Below are 13,474 nucleotides of genomic sequence, written 5' to 3'. Positions count from 1 at the left end.
TAGTCCAAGTCTAGTAATACACTTCAGCTAACACGAAGCCTCTCCGTTGGAAGACATCAGAGATTACCATGAACAGCCACTAACTTTTGCCTTGCAGTGAAACAGAACCAATGTTTTGGAGGATTCTTCAATTTCTCGAGAGAAGACAAAAATCTGAATTTTTGTATGAGTCAAGAATGTCTGAGCCAGTATATGAGCCGATGATGACACTGTCATGAGAGGGGTCATAAACCTAAGGAGTAAATTAAATGCAATTCTGGATACCTAAGAGCCAATTTTTAAAAAAATATACCAAAAATATTAAGGATAAATAAAATAGGTATATAAACCAATGATTTCATGATCCACCAGTTTACTTTTCTGCTAAAAAGTTTCTAACCATGAGTAGGTCCCATATTTCAGTGTCTGAACTCAATCACAAGGACCAAAAATTGGATGTTCTCAGTGTATCCACTATGCTCATCCTCTCAGAGACTCAGACTACTGCTCACCTAATCCACATGCCACTGAGGGATTAACTAGATGCCAATAAATAAAACACTGCAAAGTAACAATGGCTAGTGGTTGAATTCACTTCCTTTCCAGAATGAAGAACAGGAAAGTTTAATTTGTATCAGCAGGTTGCTTGGTTGTTGTTGAATTGCCCAGTCATGTCTGACTCTTTGCGATCCCATGGATTGCAGCATGCCAGTCCTTCCTGTCCCTCACCATCTACTGAAGCTTGCCCAAGTTCATGTTCACGTCCAAGGAACTCTCAGAAGTCTTCTCCAGCACCACAGTGCAAAGGCCTCAATTTTTTGGTGCTCCAGCTCTTTATGGTCCAGCTCTCAAAACGGTACATGACCACTGGGAAGATCACTGCCTTGCCTATATGGACCTTTGTTGGCAGAGTAATGTCTCTGCTTTTCAAAACACTGTCTAGGTTTGTCATAGCTTTCCTTTCCTGCCAAGAAGCAAACATCTTCTGATTTCATAGCTGCAGTCACCTTCTGCAGGGATTTTAGAGCCCAAGAGGTAATCTGTCACTCAAGTCACGTTAGTTGCTCAGTCATGTCCAACTCTTTGCGACTCCATGGACTGCAGAACACTAGCCTTCCCTGTCCTTCACTAACTCATGGAGCGTGCACAAACTCATGTCCATCAAGTTGGTGATGCCATCCAACCATCTCAGCCTCTGTCATCCCCTTCTCCTGCCTTCAATATTTTCCAGCATTAGGGTCTTTTCTAATGAGTCAGTTCTTCTCATCAGGTGGCCAAAGTATTGAAGCTGAAGCTTCAGCATCAGTCCTTCCAATGAATATTCAGGACTGATTTCCTTTTGGATTGACTGGTTTGATCTGTCACTGCTTTCAGCTTTCCTCCCCTCTATTTGCCATGAAGTAATGGGGCCAGAAATACATCTATTTCTGCTTTATTGACTATTCCAAAGCCTTTGACTATGTGGATCACAATAAACTGTGGAAAATTCTTTAAGAGATGGGAATACCAGATTACCTGACCTGCCTCCTCAGAAATCTGTATGCAGGTCAGGAAGCAACAGTTAGATCTGGACATGGAACAACAGGCTGGTTCCAAACAGGAAAAGGAGTACGTCAAGGCTGTATATTGTCACCCTGCTTATTTAACTTATATGCAGAGTACATCATGAGAAACGCTGGGCTGGAAGAAGCACAAGCTGGAATCAAGATTGCCGGGAGAAATATCAATAACCTCAGACATGCAGATGACACCACTCTTATGGCAGAAAGTGAAGAAGAACTAAAGAGCCTCTTGATGAAAGTGAAACAGGAGAGTGAAAAAGTTGGCTTAAAATTCAACATTCAGAAAACTAAGATCACAGCATCTGGTCCCATCACTTCATGGCAAATAGATGGGGAAACAGTGGCTGACTTTATTTTTGGGGGCTCCAAAATCACTGCAGATGGTGACTGCAGCCATGAAATTAAAAGATGCGTACTCCTTGGAAGGAAAGTTATGACTAACCTAGATAGCATATTAAAAAGCAAAGACATTACTTTTCTAACAAAGGTCCATCTAGCCAATGCTGTGGTTTTTCCAGGAGTCATGTATGGATGTGAGAGTTGGACTATAAAGAAAGCTGAGCACTGAAGAATTGATGCTTTTGAACTGTGGTGTTGGAGAAGGCTCTTGAGAGTCCCTTGGAGAGCAAGCATATCCAACCAGTCTATTCTAAACGAGGTCAGTCCTGGGTGTTCACTGGAAGGACTGATGTTGAAGCTGAAACTCCAATACTTTAGCCACCTCATACGAAGAGTGGACTCATTGGAAAAGACCCTGCTACTGGGGAAGATTGAAGGCAGGAGGAGAAGGGGATAACAGAGGATGAAATGGTTGGATGGCATCACCAACTCAATGGACATGAGTTTAGGTAAACTCTGGGAGTTGGTGATGGACAGGGAGGACTGGTGTACTGTGGTCCATGGGGTCACAGACAGTCGGAGACGACTGAGCAACTAAACTGAACTGAATGGGGCCAGATGTTATGATCTTAGTTTTTCTTAATATTTAGTTTTAAGCCGGCTCTTTCACTCTCCTCCTTTACCCTCATCAAGAGGCTCTTTAGTTCCTCTTTGCTTTCTGCCATTAGAGTGGCATTATCCACACATTTGAGGTTGTTGAGGTTTGTCCCGCCTATCTTGATTCCAGCTTGTAACTCATCCAGCTTGGCATTTCTCATGATGTGCTCAGTGTATAGATTAAACAAACATGGTGACAACAGACAGCCCTGTTGTACTCCTTTCTCAATCTTGAACCAATCAGTTTTTCCATACAGGGTTCTTTCTCCGTCATCTTTTGCTTCTCTTTTTTTTAACCTATTTGTAAGGCCTCCTGAGAGAACCACTTTTCCTTCTTGCTTTTTTCTTTGTGATGGCTTTGTTTTCCACCTCCTGTACAATATTATGGACTTCCATCCATAGTTCAGTGACTCTGTCTACCAGATATAATCCACTGAATCTATTTATTACCTCTATTGCATATTAATAGGGGATTTGATTTAAGTTGTACCTGGCTGGCCTAGCAGTTTTCCCTGCTTTCTTTAGTTTAAGCCTGAATTTTGCTATGAGAAGCTGATGATCTGAGCTACATTCAGCTCCAGGTCTTGTTTTTGCTGACTATATACAGCTTATCCACCTTCAGTTAAAAAAACTATAATCAACTTGATTTCGGTATTGATCATTTGGTGATGTCTATGTGTAAAGGTTGCTTGGTATCATGGAATAAAAACAGTAAGTGCTATAGAATGTTTAGGGTGAGGATATTTCACTGAAACTTGGGAAAGCCTGAGGGAATACTCCACCCAACAGAAGCTGTGTCTCCATTTTTTTCATCCCTCTTTGCCTGCCTTTACATATTCAATCAGTATATGTTGAGAAGAGGCCAGGTCCTGATAGACACCCTAGGTACATGCTGATCAAGACAGTTTCTGATCAAGAAGCTTCTAGTCTAGTAACTACATGGATCACATCTCCCAGAGCATGTGTTTTCTCTCTTGTATCTCTTGGGAAAGTGCAATGGGAGACATACAAGTTTTGCTTCAAAACAACCTTGCGATCAGGTTCCTACTCTGCAGTACTGTTAGGGCCCGCTTTTTGCATGTTCAATGCTGAACTCCATACATTGGTCTCATATTAACCTGAATCAGGAGATAATTAAGCCTCCTGAATGCAATACTGGATCAGGTACAGCAACAGCCTTCACAATTGGATGGATTACCCCTGATGTAGTTCCTAACTCTAGTGACCAAGCTACTGTTTCCTAATTCCTAGCCCTTGTGCCCTAAATCTTATTTCTAGGTCTCTCCTTAGATTCTTCTTCCTGGTTTATAAACTGTAGGCACCACAGTTGGTTTCTAGGGCCTGGGTGCTGACTCACTCTTGCCAGGCTCCTGTGGCCTTACTGCTGGCCTTTAAGATCTCCTTGATGTGAATGCTTGCCTCTTTCTGCTTCTGAGCCTCCTCTCAACCTACCTCCTGCTACCCAGATTCTATTTCACTGAGATTTCCCACAAGATTTGTGCTCTTCCACCCAGACTCCTGCCAGGGGAGCTGGCTGTGAATCCTGCCCACCATGGAGCCAAATCTGCCTGCCAGCTGAAGCTCCCTCATCTGTACCTGAGCCGGCATTCTGGGCTCCTGTTCTGCTGAACTGGGCAAGACTGGATCCCAGACCTGCCTGTCCCATATCCTCAAAAGTGATTGATGATGCTGAGAAAAATGGCAAGATATAACAATGGATGCCCAGGAGTGACCCTTGCTTCATTCAGGGGTGACTGTGCCAAAGAGTGGGCAACTAAAGCTCTGTGTGTCAGAGATGATGAACAGTGAAACGCAGGGCTATGTTGAAAACCAGTGTGCCATGTCGCTCCTGTCACTCCCGATCCTCCTCCTTGAGTTCTTGCTGTCAAAAGACAACCACTGCTTTGTATTTTTATACCCCCACCAGGTACTTAGAGAATACTCCTTCCCAATGCTTAGCCTGTTCTCATGAAATGAGAAAAGACACATACAAATGTCTTTTAGTTGACCTGCTGAAGAAATTCCACAGCAAACAGCCCCTCCCATATTCTACAGCACTCCATTAGGTGAGGGCGAGATCACAGATGTGAAGGGCTTTGGGTTTAACAAAGCATTTGGCAACATTTTTCATGATTCTCATGTGGAAGAATTAGAGAAATATGACTTAAACAAAAGCAACTGGTTGAATAATATAAGAACACAAAGAGTGTTGACTACAGGTCAGTGTAAACTTGAAAGAGCTTTACCACGTCTCTAAAATGAAGGAGATGAACTAGAGCATTGTTTTCCAATATTTAATATAAAAGATTTTTGGTTGTGCATTAGGATTTTTTAGTTTAATATTTATGTATTTATTTTAATGTCTACAAGAAAATGTTTACTATCCCAAAGTTCCATGATTTCATAGATATTATTAAAATGTAAAAACTGAGGCAATTCAAAAAGGAATATTTTAATAAAGTAGTAAAGGTAAAACCTATTCAATCTCCTTAGAAGTCATTTTGAGAACACCATAATTTGAAACACACCCTACAGCCCAGCAACTTCATTTCTAGAAATTTGCCATATACATATATCTGCCCCCAAGTAAACAAAGAAAGCATGTTCACTGCAGGTTTATTAATAACAACAAAGAAAAAACAAACAAAATGACCATTATTTGGGGCACATCCATGTTTCTACACATCCATGCAATAGCCTCTTTCTTTGCCTTTTAAGCCAGTGTTCTCAACTGGGCAATAATTTGCCCCCCATAGGACATATGGCAATGTCTGGAGACAATTTTTGGTTGTCACAGTGGAGGCAGGAGTGCTACTAGGATCAGGTGGGTAAAGCCAGGGATGCAGCTAGTCATCCTACAATGCACAAGACAGACCGCCACAGCAAAGAATTATCCAATATTGATAATTTATAATCCCAAGGATGAAACATCCTGGTTAAAGCACAATTGCTTTCATTGCTGTTCCTGTTCTTATTCTTTTAATTCCATTACAAACCAGAGATTAGGGATCTATTCATCCCTTTTTTGGAGAAGGCGATGGCACCCCACTGCAGTACTCTTGCCTGGAAAATCCCATGGATGGCGGAGCCTGGTAGGTTGCAGTCCATGGGGTCTCAAAGAGTCGGACACATCTGAGCAACTTCACTTTCAATTTTCACTTTCATGCATTGGAGAAGGAAATGGCAACCCACTCCAGTGTTCTTGCCTGGAGAATCCCAGGGACAGGGGAGCCTGGTGGGCTGCCGTCTATGGGGCTGCACAGAGTCGGACGTGACTGAAGCGACTTAGCAGCTGCAGCATCCCTTATTACCTTATATTTAAACAACAGTTTCATCTGTTGCAAAGTGAGCTCTTTTAGTGAGGATACATGGTCAATTTAACTTTGTAGCCCCAGAACCAACAATGAAATGGTCTGCCTTTGGAATGAATAAACTAAGAAAAGGCACAGCCAAGGAGCCAAGGAGCATACTCTGGCTTAGAAAGAGGCAACTGGCATTGTTACAGAAGCAGGGGTTGTAACAGGTATATTTTATATTACTTGTTTTTATCTCCCCATTTCCCTCCTGCTACTTTATCTGAGGACACTAATGATGGCTTTAGGTTTAAGGTGAAAGTATGGACAAATGAACACTGTCCCATGATGATAAATAGTTGAGGGAAATTTGGGCATCTTTTGTGTTGAGGACATGAAATTTTACCTGCATCTCAGACAAGAAAGGACACTAGGGCAAAACAGAGTGGAATGTAAGGTATTTCCCAATCATCCCTCTACCTCCCCATCCTTCTCCACTTTGCTCTCTGACCCTGGAAGTCAGTCTGTTTGGACTATATCCAATTAGCTCAGTAGGCTCTACTTGACTAGAGGGTAGAGTGAGGAGGAGATGGGGGTCAGGGTGTTTACACCCCTGATCTTTCCCTGTAAAGTCACATCAAGGTAACTGTATCCCTCCATCGAGGGTCACTGCTCCTCTCAAGGAAGACTGCTCTATCTGACTCTCTTCTTCCAGCGTCAGATAACCTCTTCCTGGAACAGCCCCACTGTTCTAGCCCTGGCTTCCTATACTAGCTCTGTGGCTCCCCTGTGTGTGTGTGCAAGTTCAGTCTTAGTCGTGACCGACTCTGCGACCCCATGGACTGTAGCCAGCCAGGCTCCTCTGTCCATGTAATTTCCCAGATAGGAATACTGGAGTGGGTTGCCACTCCCTGCTCCAGGGGATCTTTTCAACTCAGGAATCGAACCCGTGTCTCCCGTGGCTCCTACACTGGCAGGCAGGTTCTTTACCACTGTGCCACTTGGGAAGCCTGTGGCTCCCTACACCACTCCCAAAACTCTGTAATTAGTCTCTTTGTAAATAAACCCTCCTCAAATTACCTTAATTTGAATGTACATCTGTTTTCCTTAGGATACCACCTGATATACCATATAAACTTTGATCATGTTGCTTATTATTTATGAGACTGTTTTTTCTATAACGTTAAAATTATAACTATCTTTCAGAGTATTCAGATTATTAAAAGTTTTACTTTAAATAGAGTGTTTAAAGGACACATACACAAAAATATGGAGCTTCCCCAGAACTCAGTAGTAAAGAATTTGCCTGCAATGCAAGAGACACAGGAGACATGGGTTCGATCCTTAGGTCAGGAAGATCCCTTGGAGAAGGAAATGGCAACCCACTCCAGTATTCTTGCCTGGAAAATCCCATGGACAGAGAGGCCTGGTGGGCTACAGTCCACAGGGTCGTAAAGAGTCAGACACAAGTGAAGTGACTGAGCATGCACGCACACAGTCAAAAATGTAATGCATCATTAACTATTTACATTTGTTAGGTGCAACAAAAACTTTACTAGATGCATTCAAACAAAATGAAAACTTATTAACTCACATTAACAGAAACCCAGAAGAGGTGGATTAATCAGCACTGCTTAATTCAGTTGTTCAGCAGCATCATCCAAGACCCAAATTCTTCTCTAATGTGTTTCTTCTCTATAGGACAGGGCCACCTGTGTCTGGATAAGATCAAAGTTGTTAGTAAAGATTGAAGGAGGGAAAATAGATGTTAGACAGCCAAATGCCCCTGCTACACTATTAGTAAAGTCCACAGTAATAAGCAGCTACTCAACCTCTCTGACAGCACACAGAATGGAAGGGGACCAGAAAGACTCTTAGGGAAGGGGAGGTGGAATCAGCAGAGCACAATCGGAACAAGAAAAAAAAATACCCTTCACAGAAACCAACAAAGAGAGGCTGTTATTCCTGATGACAGTGGTGAGCTTGCAGAACAATTCCATAACTCTTGACAACAGCTACTTCACTTCCAACCTCACAGAACATGCACGAGCTGTTCTTCATGAGGGTCAGTTGTTCCCCACAGTAGTTGTCAGGGTGGTGGAGTTGTAAACAACAGACAGCAACTCTGGCTAAATCATTGCAAACGAATTCAGAGGGAAGCCTGTTGGAATCAATGGGCATGTTGTACAACCAGTCTTTTTTTTTTTTTTAATTAAGATATAACTGATTTATAATATTAGTTTCAGTGGTTCAATATTTTTACAGGTTAGAGTCCATTTAAAGTTATTACAAAAGAATGACTCTATGTCCCTGTGCTAATATGTCCCTGCTGATTATTGATTTTATACATAGTATTTTGTGTCTGTTAATCCCATACCCCTATCTTGCCCCTCCCTCTTCCTCTTCTCCATGTAGCCACTAGTTTGTTCTTTATATCTGCAAGTCTGTCTGTTTTGATATTCATTTATTTTTTAGATTACACCTGTAAGTGGTAACAAAAGAGTATTTGTTCTTATCCATCTAACATTTCACTAAGCACTATTCTCTCTAGGTCCATCACATTGTTGTAAATGGCAGAATTTCAACTTATGACTGAGTAAAATTCCATTGTATGTAAATATATGACAGCTTCTTTATCTATTCTTTCTGATGGCTCAGACTATAAAGAATCTGCATGCATTGCAGGAGACGCGGGTTCGATCCCTGGGTCAGGAAGATCCTGTGGAGAAGGAAACAGCAACTCATTCCAGTATTCTTGCCTGGGAAATTCCATGGACGGATTCACTTACTGATGAACATTTAGACAGCTTCCATACCTTGGCTATTGTAAATAATGCTACTCTGATCATTAAGGTGCAAGATTCTTTTCAAATTAGTGCTTTTGTTTTCTTTGGAAACATACCCAGGAGTGGAACTCCTGGATCCTATTGTAGTTCTATTTTTAGTTTTTTGAGAAACTTGCATGCTATCTTCCATAATGGCTACATCAATTCACAATCCCACCAACACTGTACCAAGATTTCCTTTCTTCCATATCCTCACCAACATTTGTTATTTGTAGACTTTTTGGTGATGACCATTCTGACAGGAGTGAGGTGGCATCTCATTGTGGTTTCGATTTGCATTTCTCTGATAATTAGTGATGTTGAGCTGTTTTTCATGTGCCTGTTGGCCATCTAAATATCTTTATGTAAAAATGTCTTTTCAAGTCTTCTGCCTACTTTTAAGTGGGTTCTTTGTTTGTAATAACGAAAATTACGGAAGTAAAGAAAAATTAAGGAGAAACAATTCCATTTGCAATCACATCAAAAATAATTAAGTATTAATAACTAGGAATAAACTTAGCAGAGACATGAAAGACATACATTCTAAAAACTATAAAACACTGATGAAGGAATCTGAAAACAACACAAAGAAATGGAAAGATATTCCATGTTCTTGGACTAGAAGAATTAACACATTAAGACGTCCATATTACCAAAGGGAATCTAAAGAAGTAATGCAATACCTATCAAAATACCTATGACATTTTTCACAGAACTAAGAACAAGTAACCACAAATGACCCAAGTTGCCAAAGCAATCTTGAGAAAAAATAACTAGGCTGGAGGTATCATACTCCATGACGTCAGACCATACTACAAAGCTACATTAATCAAAGTAGTATAGTTCTGGCACAAAAACAGACACACAGATCAGTGCAACAGGATAGACAGCCCAGAAATAGATCCACATATTTTGTCAACCTACAACGAAGGAGTCAAGAATATACAATGGAGAAAAGATAGTCACTTTAATAAATGGTGCTGACAAAACTAGACCGCTACATGTAAAAGAATGAAATTAGAACTTTCTCAAACACGATCACAAACATAACTTCAAAATGGATTAAAGACCTAAATGTGAGACCTGAGAACACAGAACTCCTAGAAGAGAAACAGACAACATACTCTTTTACATTAACAGCAACGTTTTTTTAGATCTGTCTCTTAAGGCAAAAGAAATAAAAGCAAAAATAAATAGGACCTAATCAAAAGCTTTTGCACAGCAAAGTAAGTCAACAAAATGAAACAAACAAAAAAAACTACTAAAGGGGAGAAAATATTTGCAAATGGAGTTAATTTCCAAAATTTATAAACAGTTCATACAGCTCAATATCAAGAATCTATCTTAAAACATAGTCAGGATCCAAGAAAGAATATTTATTAAAAACAACAACAACAATTTGGCAGAAAACAACAAAATTCTGTAAAGCAATTATCCTTCAAGTTAAAAAAAAAAAAACAAACACAATATCGCCAGAGTCCTGCCATGGGAAGTCCGGTTAGGAATTCTACTGCTGGCTTTGGTGCTGCTGCTACTAAGCTATCCTCATCATTGCCAGATAACCATTCTTTAATTCTTTGCAGCTCTGCCTCCAGATTTAAGTTCCAGACGGGAATAGCCAAATGGCCAAGTCTAGTTCAGCTGCCTACACCCTAGTGGCTGAGATCAAAGAAAAAAAATACATAAAAACCTCGTCACCCTTAAGCTTCCATAGTCTCCCCTCCACAAAGCACAGCAATGAAATCCATTTCAAAAGCACTTCCAACATGTTACTGCTTTGAGATCCTCAGCATGGCTCACAGCACCCACCATCCAGTGGCAACTAGCCTCATCTTTTATCCTGTACCCTCCACCTCCATTTAACCCTAGTTGCAATACCTCCTCCTCAAGCTCCTTCCACAGCAAGACTCAGATATCTGGAATTCTTCCCCAGCCCCAAGCAACAGTGACTCCACATTCAACCTTTAGGACTCAATCCAAATGTCACTTCATCAGGGAAGATTTACCACTTCTTCATGACTGGCTATAATCTCTGTTTTCCAGCAGTCTTCTTTTTTTTTTTTTTTTTTTGGCTAACACTAAAACACTAATTCCATCCTGTCTCTTTCTCTCTAGACTTAGCTGCTGGAGGCTGGGCTGGCCATGTCTATCTGGCTCACTACCACACATCACAAAGCCCCAAAGCTTGACACACCAAACTCTTCTCTCATGTACTGCTGGTGACGTCCCTGCCTGGTTCCTGACCATCTAAAATTCTCAGGGGGTCATAATCAAAGTTGGTCCTTCTCCCACTTTAACATGCAGGAGTCACTGGGGACGTTGTAAAAATATAAACTCTGATTTCGGTGGTGTGAATGTTTGGTCCTTCTAACAAGTTTCAGATGATGCCAACGCTGCTTGGTCCATGGACCACATTTTGAGGAGCAAGGCAACACCTTAGCAAATCAAATGATAAAACACATAGGAAACACTGTATAATCCCACTCATATGAAGCACCTACAATAGTCAAATTCAGGGACAAGAAAGTAGAAGGGTGGTTGCCAAGGTCTGGGAGAAGAGCGGTTTAATGGATACAGTTTCAATTTGGGATGAGGGATGGTGGTTGCACAACATAAATGTACTTAATGCCAATGAATTATACACTTAAAATTTTGTAATGTTGTTTAAAAAGCAATTGAGAGAAAACAAAAAGGCACACATTGACCTTGCCAAGTGGAGTCTGCAACAGGGGCCCAGGGTTGGCACTGGGCACAAGAGACTGCATCTCTAGGTGCCGAAGTCAAGGGTGGCATTAATACAAACTCTGCCAGGCAAACTGACATTAGATAATGGTCAGGGGACTGAACATCAGGTAGTTTCTGACCTAATCAGAGGGCTTCTGTGAGACACAGGTTGCTTGTTAAAAATCTGCAGAGCTTGAAGCGGATTCTAGCTTGTACTTGTAAAGCACGTTTTCTAATTCAAACAAGCTTCATTCCTTTCACCTAAGATCCCAAATAAGGGTTACTACTGGAATGGAAAATTTTAGCTTGAAACTGAAGCGCTTAATGCATATAACGTGGTTCATCCCAAAGTGAAGTATACCAGCATCTGATACTCAACATCACAGTGATAATAAAACATCTACATTCACTGAAGGAACTCTCACCCAGCAGTGCCAGCTGAGCTCACACCAGAAAGTTAAAAGGATGATGTTTGGAGGTGAAGCCCTTTATTACTGATCTTTCGAATTTTGATGATCTATTATATACTGAAGTGCTGGGCTCACACCAGAAAGTTAAAAGGATGACATTTGGAGGTGAAGCCCTTTATTACTGACCTTTTGAATTTTGATGATCTATTTATTATACACTGAAGCAGCAGAACATCATTTACAAGACAAGCAGAGTTTTCAGAATATGTTGAGGACTACAGTAAACCTTACTACTCCAGACGATACAGATTTTAGTATCAGCAATTGTACCTTAAATGCCTCTGTAACTGAAAATGAGTTAACATTTCCTGTCCTATCTCTGCACCTCCTTCACTCTCTGGATAGTACAAGTCCTATAACCACATAATGAAGATGAAAAACTCCACAGCTATCCATTTGTGAGAGAGAACTCAGTAAGGAAACGTTGGGGTTCAAAACTGGTCTGCTTACTCTTCCAAAATCAAGCTATATTGACTGCTGATGCTCGTCAGAAACTTTACTCACCTCAAAAATCAGATCAGAGCTTACTTACCCTTTTGGGGAACAAAATCAGTTCCCGGCACAAGTGATTCTAAAGTTCAGTATGACCCAGATGTATAAACAGCAATTTGATGTGAATTCTTTCAGCTTTTCACACTCTGTTGGCTCTCCTTAGATGCCCTAAAACTTCCCTAGACTGCATACAAATATTTGGTGTATATCTTACTGAAAGGAATGCTTACGTAACAGTTTGGAATGAGCTTTTCTTTTTCTTTTCCTATTCTTTTAGTTTGTAGATACAAGTCAAGCAACCACGGAAATACTAATATTGCTTATGCTGTCCAAATGCCACAAATCTGCCTTTTAAAAACTCAGAGCCCATTTTTAGGTCTAGATGTGGCAAGGAAGTTTTGAAGCCCTCTGTAACTGAGTAAGTGGGAAATAACTATATACATCTTCCCACTCTGGCTCTCCCAATCTTGTGCATACCACACTGCCCAGAGTACATATGACTAGAAGCCCAGTCAGAGCCTGGGTGATTCGCTGCCTCAGTGAGACTGTGAACCAGCAGGTAATGCCTACAGAGCTAATAATTAAAGACAAGCCTCCTACTGTCTTGTGGGGCAGGACAGATCTTGGAGAATGAACCTGATGTCTGGAGCTACCTGAAACTACTTGAGTCAACCTGTGTCTATTGCTCTGAGCACTAGAAATCAGCAGTGGCATACGGTCAACCAGGTTAGTGGACTTGAGTGAGGACAATGAAAATGGAGACAGATTTACTGCAGGTCTTCAGACATGTGAACCAGTGAAATTAAACACAAAATAGATACTTGTATGGTTTTAAACAAAACAAAATGAGCCCATTTCCACCTGTTATCAGCAAACCTGTGCTCCTGCTACTGAAATTATTCTCAAGTAAAAGACTAGTGAATAACCCCACGTGATAGTACATTTCTGATTATTCTGAGGTCACCTTCTATCTTGAACAATCTTTTTTCTCACCATAGTAGACACAGTCAACCAAAACTGGACAATCATTTCTAACATGACTCTGATTACATTTGCAAATGTCTTATTGATGATCCTCGATGGAATTCTCATCAGCACAGGTTTATCTGAATCCTAATATTTTTTGCATTAAG

This window comes from Oryx dammah, unplaced genomic scaffold (assembly GCF_014754425.2).
Source record: "Oryx dammah isolate SB20612 unplaced genomic scaffold, SCBI_Odam_1.1 HiC_scaffold_28, whole genome shotgun sequence".
Taxonomy (NCBI): Eukaryota; Metazoa; Chordata; class Mammalia; order Artiodactyla; family Bovidae; genus Oryx; species Oryx dammah.
The sequence above is the reverse complement of the archived record's forward strand: the minus strand, read 5'-3'. Positions refer to the sequence as shown.